The sequence below is a fragment of the Ciconia boyciana genome, chromosome 5, assembly GCF_034638445.1.
Source record: "Ciconia boyciana chromosome 5, ASM3463844v1, whole genome shotgun sequence".
NCBI lineage: Eukaryota > Metazoa > Chordata > Aves > Ciconiiformes > Ciconiidae > Ciconia > Ciconia boyciana.
The window spans coordinates 73,270,571-73,288,279 of record NC_132938.1 but is presented as its reverse complement, the minus strand read 5'-3'; the positions used below and the strand labels follow the sequence as shown (position 1 = coordinate 73,288,279).

The 17,709-nt window shown below is 37.2% G+C and overlaps 1 long non-coding RNA gene across 1 annotated transcript in view; it reads left to right on the top strand.

Moving 5' to 3' along the window:
- Positions 1-17,709, top strand: part of LOC140652004 (uncharacterized) — a 164,431-nt gene that overhangs the window by 133,928 nt on the left and 12,794 nt on the right. The window contains exon 3 of the long non-coding RNA XR_012042626.1: positions 16,236-16,339. This is a non-coding gene — a long non-coding RNA (uncharacterized lncRNA). The remainder of the gene's footprint in view (positions 1-16,235; positions 16,340-17,709) is intronic.

Sequence of the window (17,709 nt, the reverse complement as noted above, 5' to 3'; positions counted from 1 at the left end):
TTTTCAGCTGTGCACTCTGAGAATGTTGTAGGTACGGATATACAGTCAGGACTGACAGAGCTGAATGAGTACCCCGCATCAGTTCAGTGGAGTGTGTCAATTCTCAGGAGGTGCAAATGTCAACCTAGCGAAGTAGTTTGTGAGGAGGTTGAGGTCAACTGCAATTATCTGCGCTCAGGACAGCTGACGCCTGGGGCAGTTATTTCCTAGGCAGATTTCTGCTGTGAGAATTTGAGGCCGAGTCTTGTATTTTTTTTTAACACTTCTGACTGGACATCTTTTGCAGAGTATTCTATATTCCCAACTGTGTGGACCATGCATGACTTAAAGAATTATAACTGAAATTCGTGGGACTTAATACACAAATGAAGCATTGTATGTTAATGGCCTTCTCTTCCACTCTGAAACCAGTTCAGGGATCACAACGTTAAATCAGTGTTTGTACATGGTCTATTGTTTCTTAAGCAATCTCTTTCTCATGGTTTTTGTCAATTAATGCAACAGTAAATACAGATTTTTTCATTCCTATTTGATTGAAGCAACAATCATGCAAATGGATGAAAGTGTTCTTTCACCCATTAAGAGACAATGGATGATGAAAAGACAGAGCCTTTTGTGTCCCAGGTGATGCAGATGTCTTGACTTAGCTGAATACTGACATCCGAGATGCTGTTACACCAGGTTACATGACAGGTAACAGCACAGGCTCAATCCACCAAACTCTCATAACGTATCCAGGATCAGGTGACAGAAATGGTGGGCCATGTAATAACAGAAGAAGGAGCTGCCTAGGGGGTGCCAACGTTTGTAGAAGGTTGCTACTCAGAAATTGGATCAGGGCCTTTCCTTACCATTGTGATTTTACAGCCAGGTGCAGACCAAAATATGAGAGTCAACTGTAATTTAATACAATTGGTGCTGTGAACGCATCAGGTTGGAGACTGGGAGACAGGGCATAAATTGCATGCTGATGGAAGACAGCCATAAACATCATTTATATGTAACCATGGCTTCATATAAATTATGTTTATGGCTGTCGTCTTTAGTGACCTCTCTGTTGGAAGAAGCTCAGCTCCAGCCTAGACTAGTTCCCTGTTACTTGACACTGGGAGGGGCAGCTCTGCGGGTGAGGAATGGGAAGTTATCTTCTGGTAAAGAATTATAGAGGTTGTCAACAGTCCTATAAATGACTGTTTATTTTTGTAGACAGTTCTGTAGCATCCACCTTCCTTTGAGTGTGACTGTGGTTCCTGCCTCTTTTCTTCTATTCTGCAACTTTGGTAGTTATATTTGTTCTCAGGTTCATAGACTCAACATGAACTACATGTTCATGTTGTTCAACAGACTGCTGAATTAAAAATTTAAAATAAAAAAGATGTTGACTGTGACCTCTGAAAAGGTCACACACCTGTATTTCAAAGAGGAGGAAAGATATTATAGCAAGTAAACTCCCATTAAAAGTAGTTATTCTTTGAAACTCCAGTCACGAAGGTCCCACCTTTATTGCAGTGTACACTGTACTGATACACAATTAGAGGATGTCCCTCAAGGGGACCTTAAGCCCCACCTCAGAATAAATATTTCCAAAACATTTATTATCTAACAGAGAGATTCTGACCTAAAGTTCCCCGGTAAATACTGGTGTGCTATGTACGGTGAAATCAAAGCAGGTAATTGTGATGCAAGAACTGCCAAAAGAAAGGTATCAGGCTCTGAATGAGACAGACCACCTAAATATACATTTAAAAAAGCATAAAAATGCAAGATAATTAAAGGTAATATATAGTCTGAACTTAGAAATGCAAAAGTACATGTGGTATTACATCTCTCATTTATACTCCAGCCTCTTCAAATTGCCTTATTCTGGTATACCTACCTCAGTTGCATTAATCCTGCAAGGTTTGTCAGAAATTAGCAAAGATGCTTTTTTCACTATGTATCTCCAGATTGCCAGGTTTCAGGTAACACACAAAAGGGGAATAAACCACCTTAAAAGCTACACCAGTCATTCAAGAAATGTGTCGTGGCTTATCTTGTACTTCTTCAGAAGCAAACATGAGCGCAGGTGCAGCAGAAGCCCCTGTGCTCACCCAGAGGGCCTCAAGCAGAGAATGCCCACACGAAGGGAGAAAAGAAAGTTTAAACGTGTTGTACGAGACTGGACGGTGTAGTCATTGCCTGTATGTATAAACAGAGATGGAGGTGTCAGCACGGCTTATCTTCAGTCTGATAAGCTTTCACAGGTGCACGAAATGCCCAGAATTTTGACTGGTGATTTGACTTTCAGTGGTAACTCAACCACCATTTGGACCAAACAGATTTAATGATGTAGACCCACATTCTGCGTCTGTAATTCTGGAGTAAGACCCTTGGCTGAGTGTCATTGCTGTAGATTTACCTTTTGTAACTGTAAGCATAGTTTTCTCAGCAGATGCAGAAGATGATTATTATTTTTTCTCTCTTTCTCTTTTCAAAATAAATAAACTAAAATAGAACAAGTTGAAATAAAAACACCTGACAAACAAGGACTAACATGAAATATGTATAGATGCAATTTTAAAGCATGCGTTGAACAATGAATTTAGCAAAAGATGCATATAAGAGAAAGATGTTTAAGTCCTAATAGCTGGAAACTGCAAATTCCAGTTTGGATAAATTCCACCTGTAAATAAAGTGGAGATTTTCTCGCAGTGACAGGAATTAAATGTTGACCCAAACTCTGTAGAAAGTGTGGCAGACTCCTTGTTGGCTGATAGGCTTAAATCTTTAAAAGTCTAGAGATTGTTCTGACCAGCGGTGCTGGAAGTCATTCAAAAGCATGGGTTTAATGTAAGAATCAGCTGACAAAAATGTACAGCGTTTGTTCACAGAAAGGCAAATCTGTGTGTGTGTTTTCTTGGGGTGGGGTGTTACAGGTGTTTCAAGTGCTCATGGAATCATTTTTGTAGATACCATTCTGCTTCTAGGGGAAGTACATTTTCTGAGGGAAGGCATTCAGTTTTAGGTTTGACACGTTGCCATAGCCATTTTGATCTAACAAGTACCCAAATGGCACTTGTTGGGAGTTTTGTGTCCTAAGTCCATCGGGCAGGAGTAACTGGCTGAGCAGCTGTGGGAATAAGTATGGTGTAGCCCTATACAATAAGCTATTTTTTTCCAATCAGAGGTTTGAGTGTTTGAGTTTAGTGTAGGTGTATACAGCTATTACCAGTGTGTATACAAAATAACAGAGTAACTTGTCTATCAATATTTATTTTAAAAGTGAAAATCAGAGGAGAGAAAGTCTACATTGTTGATCTGTGCCTTTGAGTTACATTGATTGATTGTTGCTGCTAGAAACACACCTTAGAGTTACCTGGATTTCCAGATGAAGCTTCGTCTTTTTCTTTCCTGTGAATTGTTAGCAGAGCAGTGTCTGTCTGGAACTTGAGCACCGTGTGGGTAAGCTACATGCTTTACCCCGTGCTAATTTTTTTTTTATGGCCATCCACCTCTTTCCCATTTTTCTTTTGGGAGATGATGTTTTGATAGCCAGCAAATGATTATTCTAAGACCATAACACATGACATGCCATTGTTGGCAACTGCCTACTGCTGTTTTCAATGCTATTTTCAAAATAGCAGTAGGTGGACGGAGGCAAAGGGCAAAGTGCCTATTTCGTGGTTAGGCAGGTGCTGCCGATTAGGATAAGGTCTAAAATGCTGGCCTTATCCCAGTTATTTTAATATAGTCCTACAAGGGATGAAGCTGGTCCTGTATTTATTTTGTGACTGTTTCCCTGGAGACAATCTGTGTGAGCTGGCTAAATTCTCAAGAACACATGCTAATAAATAAATAAATAAATTCATAATTAATGGGGCTGACTGGTGTTGGCCTGGCTGCAGTGATGATTTACAGTTCTTACAGACTGTGAGTGTTTTGGGGGTTCTTCAAGTGAGACTGTATACTGTAAATGATTTATAATGCTGTGGCCGTGATTATTGACTGAGAATCCAAATGCACCGAGTAGGGATTACAAGAGGGTTGGTATTACACAGACAACAATAAATTTTAAAATGAGAGATTGTTTTAGGGTAAATACTGCAAAGTTTGTTATTATTCATGTGTGCCTGGTAGTCGATGCTACCGTTCTACCATTAGAATTATTATTGTGTTGCAATACAAATAAAACAATGGTTTATAGCTTAGTTCTCTTGTAGTCTATAACACCTGGTTATTTATACTGACAAATGCCAAGAGATTATGTGACTCTGATTCTCCTTCCATGTATACCTTTGTAAATCAGGCATCTGCCAAAGAAAGCACAGCTACCATGATACGGAGCTGGTACATGTGGGAGGAAGGCAGGCAGGCAAATAGTGACTGAACATCTGTTTGTAACGTTGCAGGTAGCTCTATATCACCCAAAAGAAAGCTAGATATAGTTACATTTTTTGTGACAGCAGTATAAGATAGGTAGTTTGCGAGTGGGAATCAGCTCAGCTAATGCAATTAAGTTTTAACTAATATTTAAATCACAGTATCGCTAATTGTTCACTCCCATTTTAAAATTAAAAAGCAAACAGTTAAGAAAAGGTTATGGTGTTGATTTGGAGGAATTAGAACAAGGTTCCTCTAGTTCAACTCCTAGACTTCCCAAAGTTTTTGTTTGTAAAACTGGGCAAATCTTGTGTGTTTACTTGATAGTCTTTGCTTCCTTTGCATACTTCCATCTTTTGTGTTTAATAATTTTGGGATTAAGTAAACAGAAGAATATCTTAACCTGTAGCTTAGGCAGTCTGCCACCTTTGTTTCCTACCCTTTAGAAGCTAACAGCCTCAAGCTTCATTGCCAGGGTTTAGATTGAAAGTATCCCCATTTTGATGAAGCCTGTGGCTTTTCATGTGGTAAAAACATACTTCTGGAAAATAGAAATGTTATAATGAGAGAGGTTTCTATTAGGTTTTCTTTTCATGGGACTAACTATACACACATTTACACATACAAAAGCTCAGGTAGATGTAGAGGATTTATAGTGAGTGGTGTTCTCAGTGATTAAGACACTTATAATGCCTAACTTTAGTTACAATAGCCTGGTAGCCCTAGTGTGTTTTTATAATCAACTGTGGGGTGATGGACATGACACCACAGCTATTCAGATCTGAACTTAACCTCAAGCATTTGAAACCACTATTAGGAAAAAGGCCCTTATTCTTTTTTCACTGACTATAAAGAGTAAAAAGGGGATGCCATCTTCATCAGTAGCCGTCCTGTGTGCCTCTGTTCCACACATGCAGAATGGAGGTACGGCATCCATATCACAAAGTAAAACACACAACTGTTCTGTGTTTTACCTGTGACGAAATGAATGAACAACAAGCGGTACCCATAATATAAATGTTAACTATGTTGTTATGAAAGCAAGGAAGACTGTTGTTACTGGTTTCTGTGACAGTTTTGTTTGTACTGAAGACTGTGCCTTAGGACATGATTACAGATTTCCATTCCACTCCAGTTTTATGAATTAACCAAAGCAGAGCAGAAACAAAACAAACAGAAACCTTGACAGACTGATAAAGCAAGTGTGTAGAGCGGTAAATCACTGAGGACAGGATGGTAACTCTTTAAACTTACCGTGCACCATCTATTATATTTACATTTAAAGTGATTTTTTTAACTCCCCACTTCTTCTCTATAATGCACATTTATCACAATGTAGAAGAAAAAGCAATCAAGCTTTATTTCATAGCGTTTGTTAGAAACATATTAGTTTATATTGAAAGCAGAGATTCTATTCCATCTAGAATGGCTGCCTATTCATTAAATCTGTATCACTAGGCAGACACCTCAAACAACTTTATTCTTCAATTAGAAGTGAATCAATTTTTTTTACAACATGATAGCAGGCAGGAAGGTTTGAATGATGGAGCACTTGCTGAGGTAGGGAGCCAGATCTACTGCAAATAATATTAACATTGTAGCTAGAAAACTGTTTTAAATATACCTTTTACAATACCTTCAATATATAAATCATTCCATGAATAATAAGGCATAATACATTATATATATATTTTTATATTTCCTAATATAGCATGTCCATTAACCATAATCAAAATCTTTGTGTTGTCATATCATTTAACTGTACATGCAATAAGAAATCACATATGCAGTGCTGTGTTTTTCATAGTAGAGGTATAGCTGCTAGCAATGTCTTTGGAACTTGTTTTTTCAGGTTATCATGGTAATATACTTCAGTTTCGTTGTTTTGGTTGTTATTGGGATTTTAAACAACTTGAATTCTAAAAATGTAGAAAATATTTTTAAAATCTTGTTCCTTGTAGTTTATCTTGTGTCTCTGGTGATGTACTACTTCTCTGTCAATAGTGAAAGTTGTAGTTATCTGATTAGCTTGTTATTGCAGGGCTGTTCTGAAAATAAGCTCAAGTAATTTTTTTAAGATTTAAAAAAAAAAACAAACCAACTTTTGCTAGGTGCATATTATCCTTACTGATTATTCAAAAAATGTTAGTCTTAATTTTCATTGCCTGAAAAATTTATTATGCAGGAATTTATCTACAAGTATGTGAAATCTGGTATTTTTAAGTGGTAGGCTTGCTTTCAGATCCAGTAGAGTGTAAAAATCTTAGCATTTAATGTGGCTTTATGTTTGAACCATTGTAAAACACAATGCTGAGCTGAACAAGATTTTTTTTCCTCTTTTTGTGCCAAGCTGTGGAAAACCTTGATACCTTATTGTTTAAACAGAAAATAATAAATCAGTCAAACAAAATTTACAGATGGGTCTGGGTTTACTCATAAAAGTTCACAATATAACTTTACTGGATAGTAAAAATCATGGACCTGATAGAGATATCTATTTTATGACGTGATAATTTCCCCTCTCCCTCCCAAACTATCGTGTCATGTGCTACCAGCAATAAATCTTCTCTCATCCTTTACCGTAAGAGAAAACTATCTTGTCACCTTTTTCCATTATAATATTTCCTCTGTTCCAATAGTCCTAACCACCTTTTCTCTTACGTATTTCCCAATTAACGTATCTATTTAATCTCAGAGCTAGTGTTCTCTGCTTGCATTACCTTTGAAAATTGTTCTTTTTTTTCAGACCAGGAGAAGAATGCATATTGCTGAAAGACTGGCTATATGAGTTTGTCTAATATAACATGTTGTCTTTTTGAGGCACTATCATGCCTATAACAACCCTGTTAATAATAACATTACATTCTTACCTAGTACTTCAGTACTGCAAAAAATTCAGAGTGAAGTAATGTTTTGTTTAGTTCAGGGTTTCCTAGTGGAAACAAGTTTTGTAATTGATAATTCACTGATAGTGTGGAAATTATTACATATTCTGAGATTAGTGGGAAAAAGAAGAGGATATTGTTGAGAAGGTGATCTAAACTAGGGTCCAGCCTCTGGATATTGTTCCCTGTAAACTGATTTGATACTACTTCCAATTCTCGTCTTCATTTCTGGCTGTTAAATTACATTAATCTAAAAATTTAATTCTGCTTATCCAGGTAAGGTATTTTATATTACAGACATTATATTCAGGTAGAGGATCATGTTAAAGCAAGTAGAAAAATAAGCTTTTTATTGAATTGTGAGCATGAGAAAGTGTTTATTGATACATTGCCTCTCTTACAATGGGGTCCATACAATGAAAATTTGGATCATGTCTCATTTCAGGTTAATTTCAAGCTTAGAAACACGGTTAAGTTTAGCCATATATTACAGCTAAGAATATACAAGAAAATAGTAGGGTTCTAGTAGTTCCTAGAAATGTGTGAGAAGGCTGTGATGTGACACTGCCTAGGTAGGTAAGCACGCTATGGTTGTTACAATCTCTTTTTACTTTCAAAACCTGTTTGGCAATTTTTGTCCTCAAATGGTCTTTAAAAAAAATCCCTTAAACTTTCAGAGAACTAAGGGTAAAGATGGTTACTTTGATTGCATGCAACTGCGTGTTACAAGAAAAAAAGGTGGTAGAAAATGATGAGTTATCATGACAGAGAGGGGTTGCTACTGGAGGCACACAGTAACGCGGTCTGAGAGCTGAGCTGTACAACGTATGTGGAGAGGGAGTTGCTGTACAACGTATGTGGAGAGGAGCAGCAAAGCTACAGATGAGGCTCTGCAGATTGTACTTAAGATTCTAAACACAAGATGATGTTTTATTGTGTAGAGTCCCATTACTGAGTGATAGGGCAATAAAATGGCAGATGAAATTCAAAATTGATAAATGCAAAGCAATATTCTTGTGGAAAAGTAGTTTTAAGTTTATAAACAGTGCTGAGCTCTAAATTATCTATTCTTATCCAAGATTAAATGGCAGTGTGTTTGACAGCTCTGTGAAACCATCAGCTTGGAAGCAAACAGAATTTTAAGAACGTTAGTTGAGGAATAGATACTGAAACAGAAACCATCCAACAGTTCCCCTATATGTGTCCATGAGATAACAACACTTGAATATTGGGCACCTCTCTGGAGCCTATATTTTGAAAAGTGAAAGTTAAAAGTGTACAGAAATAATTATAAGGGTTATCAAATTATGGAGTTGCTTTCACACAAGGAGAGCTTATTCATCCTGGAAAAAAGAAAGTCAATCAAGGTAGGGCATGATATATGTATCTAAAACACGAGTGTTAAAAGAAGAGTGACAATAAGGTGATCACAGTCGAAGTACTAAGCACATCAAATAAAACAACAGATTTGAAACAAACAACATGCTTATAAAACAAGCAATTTGTTTAAAACAAATGAAGTATTTCTTCACACCAGAGTGGCATTAAATTACACAATATATTTTGAATGCCAAAACTTTACGTGGGTTCAAAAAACCCCTGAACAAATTCACAAAAGAAAGCATCATCACCATCTATGACGTACAAAAGAAGTGCTACCACACAGGTTTTTGAAAGGTGGGCAGGTTTTCTGAAATAAGTATCATTGGTGTTTTTCTTCCTGTTTTTACACCTCCTTTAGGCATCGACTCTGGCCAGTTAGAGGTAGGACACAAGGCCACATGGACCTTTGTTCTAACCCTGTTTTATAGTTTGCACCTGATGAAATGCAAACAAATATTTTTTGCCATTGTACTTTGAAAGCCTCTCACAAAAAATAAAGATAAATGGTGATCTGGGACATCAAGTATGAATAATAGCTAAGAAAATATTTGAAAACATTTGGCAATTTCCTGGTAAATACATCATATGAATCCTAATGTTTCTGAGTTTCTAAACTTCCTCAAAGTACTTCTCAGTGTTCTGCCCCCCTTTTTTTAGGATACGAATTATTCTATATCAAGTTTCTGAATATAAATGTATTTTGCTATTATTGCTGTCTGAAGTAAGCTTGGCTTATAAGCCCTTAGCATTAACTTCCAGAACAAAGAAATATATAGGTAATTAGAACAGAGAATGCTGTCATCCCTGTGTCGTGGTTTAACCCCAGCTGGCAACTAAGCCCCACACAGCCACTCGCTCACTCCTCCCCAGTGGGATGGGAGAGAGAATCAGAAAAGTAAAAGTGAAAAAACTCGTGGGTTGAGATAAAGACAGTTTAACAGGTAAAGCAAAAGCCATGCACGCAAGCAAAGCAAAGCAAGGAATTCATTCACCACTTCCCATGGGCAGGCAGGTGTTCAGCCATCTCCAGGAAAGCAGGGCTCCATCACACATAACGGTTACTTGGGAAGACAAACGCCATCACTCCGAACGTCCCCCCTTCCTTCTTCTTCTGCCCCCAGCTTTATATGCTGAGCATGACGCCATATGGTATGGAATGTCCCTTTGGCCAGTTGGGGTCAGCTGTCCCGGCTGTGCCCCCTCCCAGCTTCTTGTGCCCCCCGAGCCTCCTGGCTGGTGGGGTGGGGTGAGAGGCAGAAAAGGCCTTGACTCTGTGTAAGCACTGCTCAGCAGTAACGAAAACATCCCTGTGCTATCAACACTGTTTCCAGCACAAATCCAAACCATAGTCCCATACTTGCTGCTATGAAGAAAATTAACTCTATCCCAGGCAAAACCAGCACACCCTGATACCTCTGACTTTTCACGTGCACTTTGTGCCATCTTTCTACCACAACTGTCCATAGTACGATTTCAGTAGAGACACAAAACTGAGAGCCATTTTCTGCTGATAAAAATGAGCAATGCTACTTTCAGGATAGGAAACCAGCTAACTGGAGAACAGATCTGAAATAGTTTCATTGACCATCTCTTACCCAATTTTGGCAGATTGATTTTTTGCTTCTTCTATTTCACTTTAACTTTCACTGACTTTTATTATTTTTTTCCAAAGATTACTGACTTGTGTCTTAATACTCCACTATACTGTAGTCTCAGGAGTCAAAGAAGTCAATGACTGCTGGAGGTGTCCGGAGCTGCTTAAAAGTTACTCAAAAAATGGCAAGATTAAATCCGCAGGGAGAAATAAAGATCACTTTTGCCATGAGACATTTTCTAAGCTTTCCCTACTTCAGTACCTAATTCATTTGATTGTCTTACGTGTTGAGATTTGTGGACTATGAATTTTTGAATCTTACATGACAAAATAAGTTCTTGTTCAATATTCAAATCTTGTTCAGACGTGTTCCTTTGAACTGAGTGTCTGAATTAGAACTTAAACATCTTTTTCATTAGGTGAAAATGTCACTTCTCAGTACTTAGATAGGAAGCACATTTGGTAGCAAATGTTAATAGGCAGGAAGTAGGTCTTGGATTTTGTAGTTACACTGCATTTCTTCATATCAAAAGGTTATGGAGTTAGAGATGCTGCCTGCCAAAACTCCTGGAGTTAGTATTCTTCAATTGTCCTTTACTTTGATTGACATATGTTGGAAAGTCTATAAATAAATAATTGAGGTTCTTTGCAAGGTTCATTTACTGTTAAGACCAATATATGCCTTGCCAGAATGTTTGAGTGGTAGGCTGCTTTCACTCCCAGGTTATTCTGAGCTATTTAAATATATCGATAGGAACTTTCTCTCCACTGCTGTCCTCAAGCGTGGTGCTTCTGTTCTGCATCTCAAAGAACAATAAAAGATGGGAAAGGTGTCTTTTGTGCAAAATACTTAAACTATTCTTGATGCATTATTTATGTAGGCTAATCTTTCTAAATGAAAATATTGAAGCATAGTGGTGCATTCTACAATTTGTATCAACTGTTACCTTTGCTTAATGTTTTTAGTGTAAGAGAGTTATGAACACAGAGATTGCTGATGAGGCAAAATTTGAGGTGTTTATTCTTTAAGATGCATGAATTGCTTACAAACCATATTTTTGATTATGCTACTAAGGGTCACACTTAGAAAATTGTAAACGTGATTTACACAGAAATGAGCAATCATGTTAATTCACTCATTTAAAACTTGTTCAGCAAAAGATACAGTTTTAAGCAGGAAGATGAAACAGGAAAATTATATACAATGAGGCTAATTGCCATCAGGTTCTTAACCCTTTCAGTGCAATAACTAATGGAAGTACACTCTTGGTTTTAGTGAATTTTATTATCCAGTTTTTCTGGTAGAATGAATTCAAATGATTGGTCAAGGAGGTCAGTCTTTTTGGTTGACAGGAGCTGGAACCTGTCTCTTGATCGCCTGTTATTAGTGGTGTGTGTGTCCCCTTTTGCCATTGCTTGTTTGTCAGATCTTTTTACAGTGTAGAAGCCTACATATCACTTAATAGATCTACAGATCTAAGAGGACTATATAAATATATATTCAATGTATTGTTTTTACTTTTTATTTCACTATTTTACCTTTAATCTTTCGAGGACACAGTGAGCAGTGCCACTGTATATGCTACATGTATAAAATAACTCTGATTTTCTCATAAAATTTTTGACAGGAGCCACACTTTTTTATTTGTTCTTAAAACAGTTTGCATCAGTATATTTATACCCTATCTATTACTGAAGCAAAAGCTGAAATGAGTTTTGGATTAGGACTTATTCTTTTAGGGCTATAAAAGGATACATATTTGATTAAGGGGAAATGATGTGAAAGAGCATTTTGCTGGCATCTGTTGACTTCACCGGGTTGGTACCTGTTTACCTATTGAAGCTGCTGCAGGTACATGGTGCAGGCTTTCCTCAGTCTCCCTCCTCCACTCTTCATACACGTAGCCAGTTATGCTGGCTGATGCAACGAAGGATGAGTAGAGCAGGAATGTGACTCCATCCACACCTCAACCATTATCTCTTTGCCTGGAGGGGACGAGGAGTAGAAAAGGCTCTGAAAACCCCACAATAATAAGCGTGCATTTTGGGGGAACCGTGAAAACGAGATACAGTTCTCTCCTCTCTTGATGTTGTAATCCTGTCAGCTTTCATTCACTCTTTTAGAGTTGTAGCTCTATGTACGTATATGCCAACATGTATTTAAATAAGCCATTAATTTCCTGTCTTGTAGAACTTCTTCCCAGGTACAATTCTTACTATCTTTTCATATTGTAAAATTCACACTTTAATTAAGACTGCTAAGAGAAATGCTACAGTGTCTCATAGATGAAGAAAGAATTATTCATAGGAACAGATTCATTTCTCAGCTACTAAAGCTGAATAGCCGCTATCTGTGTGTTCTGTCATTGTTTAAATATTGCTCCTTTCAGATGAACTCCTTGATTGCAAGTGGTTTAGAATGTGCCAAAGCTGTTAAAATACATTTTCACTTGAGTATGAACTTTCGAAGAATAATCACTTTTGAAGAAAGAAAACATGAGAAATGGAAACCACAGAAGAGTGAAAAATGACAGTAAATATATCTATCCCATCGTTTCTTCATTTATGCCTTCAGTTAGTCAGCTTTATTTTATGGTAGAAAACGATTTGCTGTCATGTAATCTTGTCACCATAACCTTAGCGGAGCAAGCATCTGAACAGAGCAGAAAACAGGGTAATCCTTATGCAGCCCATGTTCAGCATCTCACATGTAGGCATTCCTGTTCCCAGAGCACACTTAAAACCAGACAAGTGCTGTGGTTGGACTGTGTTCTCCTCCAACTTTTCTTTCTTCTGGGGACTCTGTGTATTTCTTTTTATAGTTGAAACATTTTTTTAATAAGTTTTAAGATGATATAACATAGGATTCAGAAATGACCTGCATTTGTCACATTTTTGCCAACATTTTAAGACTGTGAGCTACTCCTGTAGAGTACAAAAATATTCTTTTCCTAACATCTGCTGTTTTGTTAAGTGCACAGTGTTGTCCTGTAACTTAGCATGTTGAGTGAGTTTATCAGTAAACTCTGAACCATCGTTGTTAACATTCTCCATGAACAAAAGAGCAGCCTTGATAAGTGTCTGTGCTCCTCTGAATTTGCACACCAGCGTTCTTCAAACTGAAAACTCATTTGACTAGGCTGTATGTTCCTGATAAACCCAGCAAATTCTAACAGTGTAATATGTCACGAGCAAATATTCTGTAGCTGGAAACAAACAAATGAACAAACAAAAACCATCCAAGCAATTCTCCCCATCACCTCCCCTCCTTCACCCAAAAGCTTATCTGTGACAGGAACAAATGCTTTGAAAAAGGCGAGTCAATAAGTCCTCCAGCATTCTCCTCAGAAGTAAGAAATAAGTACAAAATGATAAATCCAGATGTTTAGTGATGGTCTAAAGATTATTTTATATTAGTATAAATACCAAGGGTAGCATAAAAATTAGAAATTTTTTATGACTCTGGTGGACTACTGTAGAGCTGTCTGCTCCCTTGTGACACATCTAACCATGGTGAAGAAAAGAACACCATGTGCTCACCAGGAAGGGATAGTGAAAGCTGTAATTCCTCTTCCTCCTTCATGTGCTCAGCCTGCTGACCTGGGAAGTCTTTAATGAATATTACAAGTGACTCTGCCTTCTCCCCAGAGCAGATACGTTATCTTATGGTGCTTCCCAATGTTTCTACTTGGTCACAGTAATTCTGTATTGCTCTTTCTTTGGGTTTGACCCAAAGGCAAAGGCACTACATTAAATATATGTTCAGCATCAAGAATCCTTTAAATTGTGGCATAAATTACATCTTTATTAGTGACATAAACATGAAACCATAACGATTAGTACCTATTCTATCACTTTATATCTGCTCAAAGCATGGAGTTACATTTGATGCTGTTATTAGAGCTATAAGAAAAAGATATATAATCGAGTGTTACCTAAAGTGTATACTCTAGTAAATAGATGAAATGGCTGTTGAAATTTTGGTAATATTAGAAAACTTAAAGTAATTGTTCTCCTTCCATTAAAAAATATATCAAGTTAGCTCTATCTTGCATAAGGTCTTCAATTTAAAGAAAACCAAAAAACTCTTTAACACTTTTGGGTTTTTTTCCTACTATATATGTGACTAAATGTGAAAACAAAGTGATTGATAAAAACCTAGTTATTATTTAACACTTGTAAAAAGCTCTGAACAACTGTATTAATATCTACAGGTGCTTTAATCGTTATTTTAAGGTGGGCTATGATGAAATGAAAGTGAATGAGTATTTAGTTTGATCTGCCCCTGCAGATCCAAGAAATACTATTACCAATCCCCATTCATTGTAAGAAGAAAGGAAAAAAAGCTGGTTTAGGACTCTCAGATTTGATCTACAGGGAAAAAGAAATATTGAATATACAGTAGATTAGGTTTTTTATACCAGATACTTTATTGCAGAAGGGTGTAAATAAATTAATAAATACACCATTTTGTCAGAGTCACTGATTACAAATAAGTGAAGAGTAGATGTCAGAGACACTTGTAAGAATTATTGCATAACAGTAAAATGGTTTCATACACATATCTCCTATGAAACTCAGGGCAGACATTTGTGCAAACAGATTTTCTCACGTGTTAAGAAAGTCTCTTCATTCCACAATCCTGAGGGGCAAAAAAGTCCCTTAAAAAGCCCAGAAAAGTTCTAATACATCAAAGCTGTTCATTTCTCATCTCAGTTTTTCAGATAATTTAATGCCTTTGGAAATCACACAGACGTTTTGACTGACGATGTGGCATTAAACTGCGTTTTAAGTGCCAACAGAAGATGCGGCAACATCATTACCTTGAATTAAAGAGCAAGAAGAGCATTCTACTGGGAGCATTATGGTACCTATATGAAGGAAATAATCCACGAGTGCTCTTCATGAAATTAGCTTTTTACCTCGGTTCTAGAGTAAATGATAAAATTGTCTACAGAATCTGTCCTAAATCAGTAGAAAGCTGCCCCTCCTAAATCTCAATAACTGTCTAGGGTAATCTTCAACAGCTGGGTGCCGTTAGAGTTTGTACTAATGGTTATAATGTGGAATCCTCTAACCCAGAGCTCATTGCTACTTATCTAACATGGGCTTGAAATGAGGTGACATAGTAATGAGCTGATACAAATTACTTTTATAACTTTCACACTGCTTCTAGGCAGAGGCAAGCAATCTAAGGAAAGCTATTGTCTGGTTTTTTGAGATAATCTTAATGTGTTCCATTTGATTGAATATGGCTGTTTGTTAAAATATTAGAAGAAAATGTGTGAGTGGTTTCCATTCTCTACCTCCCCTTACTCGCTCCAGTTAGACAAAATTACTTACCTGGCTTTACCAAAAGAATGATATTTATTTTGCTGATGACAGCAAAACAGACTTCTGGATGGTGCATGAGCACTTGGTATTATAACACAGCCTAACTATTAGAATAATTTGCAGCTCTGTGTGTTAGCTAATGCCAATTCGTGTGACTTTACTTATGGTACATCAATTCGTAATTAAAGAGTATACCTGCAGACACTTTATACTTCCTGACACAGCAAAGCATTCTTATAAGCACAGTGACGACTATGCATTTGATTCCTCTCTCACTTCAATCGGTGGGAAAGAAGATTGGAGTGGTGCAGTTGGATTATCTGAAAGCAGATGCTGTGCATGACAAGTCCTTTAGACTGTCATTTTTGCAGAAAGAATTTGACAGACAAGGAAGTTTTACATATGCAAGGGGTCACTGTGAAAGAAGCACAAGATACTCTTTCAATTTTGCGGACTTGTAAAATTTACTATTTGGGCTAGACTTCAGTGAATAATTTTCACAGAATGATTTATTCCACAGAATGAAATATTCCAGTATTTAGCTGCTTTCTCTTCTTATAGAACAGACTGTAGTTTCCCACTAAATTATTATTATTTGATTATTCTTTTTCTCTGAATGTTGTTTTAACTTGTATGAGTTGATCTCAAGAATGTTTCTTCTGCTATTTGATACTTTTCAGACTGTGTGAAGTATTGGATCAGATAAAATATGAGAAGAGACTGTGTTGAAGATTGGACTGACTGCACGTGCAAGCACTTGCAGTGTGGATCTTCTGACCATCAGGTAATAATTTCACATCTATGAAGAATCATTCTTGTATAGAATCGTGATCATGCAGTCCTTTTACTGTTATCATACAAGGCCATAGGGCGCCCTGTGGATGAATGATAACATCACTCTACCTAAAAATGTATCACTGAGAGGTAGTTAGAACCTTAAATGATTGAAAACTTCTAAAAACACAGAAAGGACAGTTATTTGTTTGCTTTTTTCATAATGTAAGCATCTCTAAATATTTTAGATATTCATCTCCATATTATGAATTGTTATGAATTATGGACCGACCCAGGAACAAATTCATTGCTAAGTTGGAAGAGGCAGCACACAAAGTAAAAGGCTGCAATTTGTAATGTGTTTGATCAGTATTTAAAGAATTAGCTCAGTCAAGTTTTATCCACACCATATGGGCTTTCATGGGGCTCTGAAGGATACTGGATCACTTTAGTGATTGTTCGCTTCAGGTTAATTTCCCAGTTTTGTGTGCTTGTGTCTGGCATCCAACCAGACAACTTGAGGATAAGCATGTATAGGGTAGCGGTGGATTGGGCCCCTCTTCGCAGAGTACACAGAGCAATGCTAACACTCATACAGCTGCAGCCCTCCTCCTGTCACTCTTTCTGCACGTATTATAAAAGTGAATTTGCACTTTCTACGTGTGCCTGAAGTTGGGAAATGTCATTGGAAGGCAGAGCTTTATGGCGTGGATGGATAGCAGATTTGGCAGTAAGCCTTGGGCTTTGTCAGGATGTGGTAAAATTAACAAAGAAAATGTGTCCTCCAGTATCCAAGATAGACTTTTCTCAGTAATTTCAGAGTTGTGGGTGAACACATGCAAATTCCACATCCTTTTTTACTTCTTATCCGGTAATATATTCCAACCTCGAATTCATTGCTCAGCATTTCTGGATATTCATTCAACACTGCTGTCTTAGCATTAGCTGTGTTGTTTATTAAATCTATTTATTTACGTATTTAATCATTTACATAACCTTTTCCATCCTTGTCAATAAGATGATGTTTCAGAGGAGGCAGGTATCTATCAGCTTGTCTGGCCTGGTATTCCTATTAATAGCATAAACATCTCAGTATGATACTATGGTAACCTACATGACCAGTATCTATGATGTTAAATTACAGATTTGGCCATTGAAGATTATTGATTGTGTGTGTAACTTTCTCACCCTCCAGAATGCGGCATCTTCCTGCCTGGTGCAGAAACTACACCCTCTCAATACTTTTCCCACTTTGTTGGGGGGCAGGAAGGAGGGGTTGTCATATATGAGTTCTGAACTACAACATTCCCTTATAGTTTGAAACCACTTCTTCTCAACCGAATTGTAATCATTTTGTTCAAACTTGACATATAAAAGGAA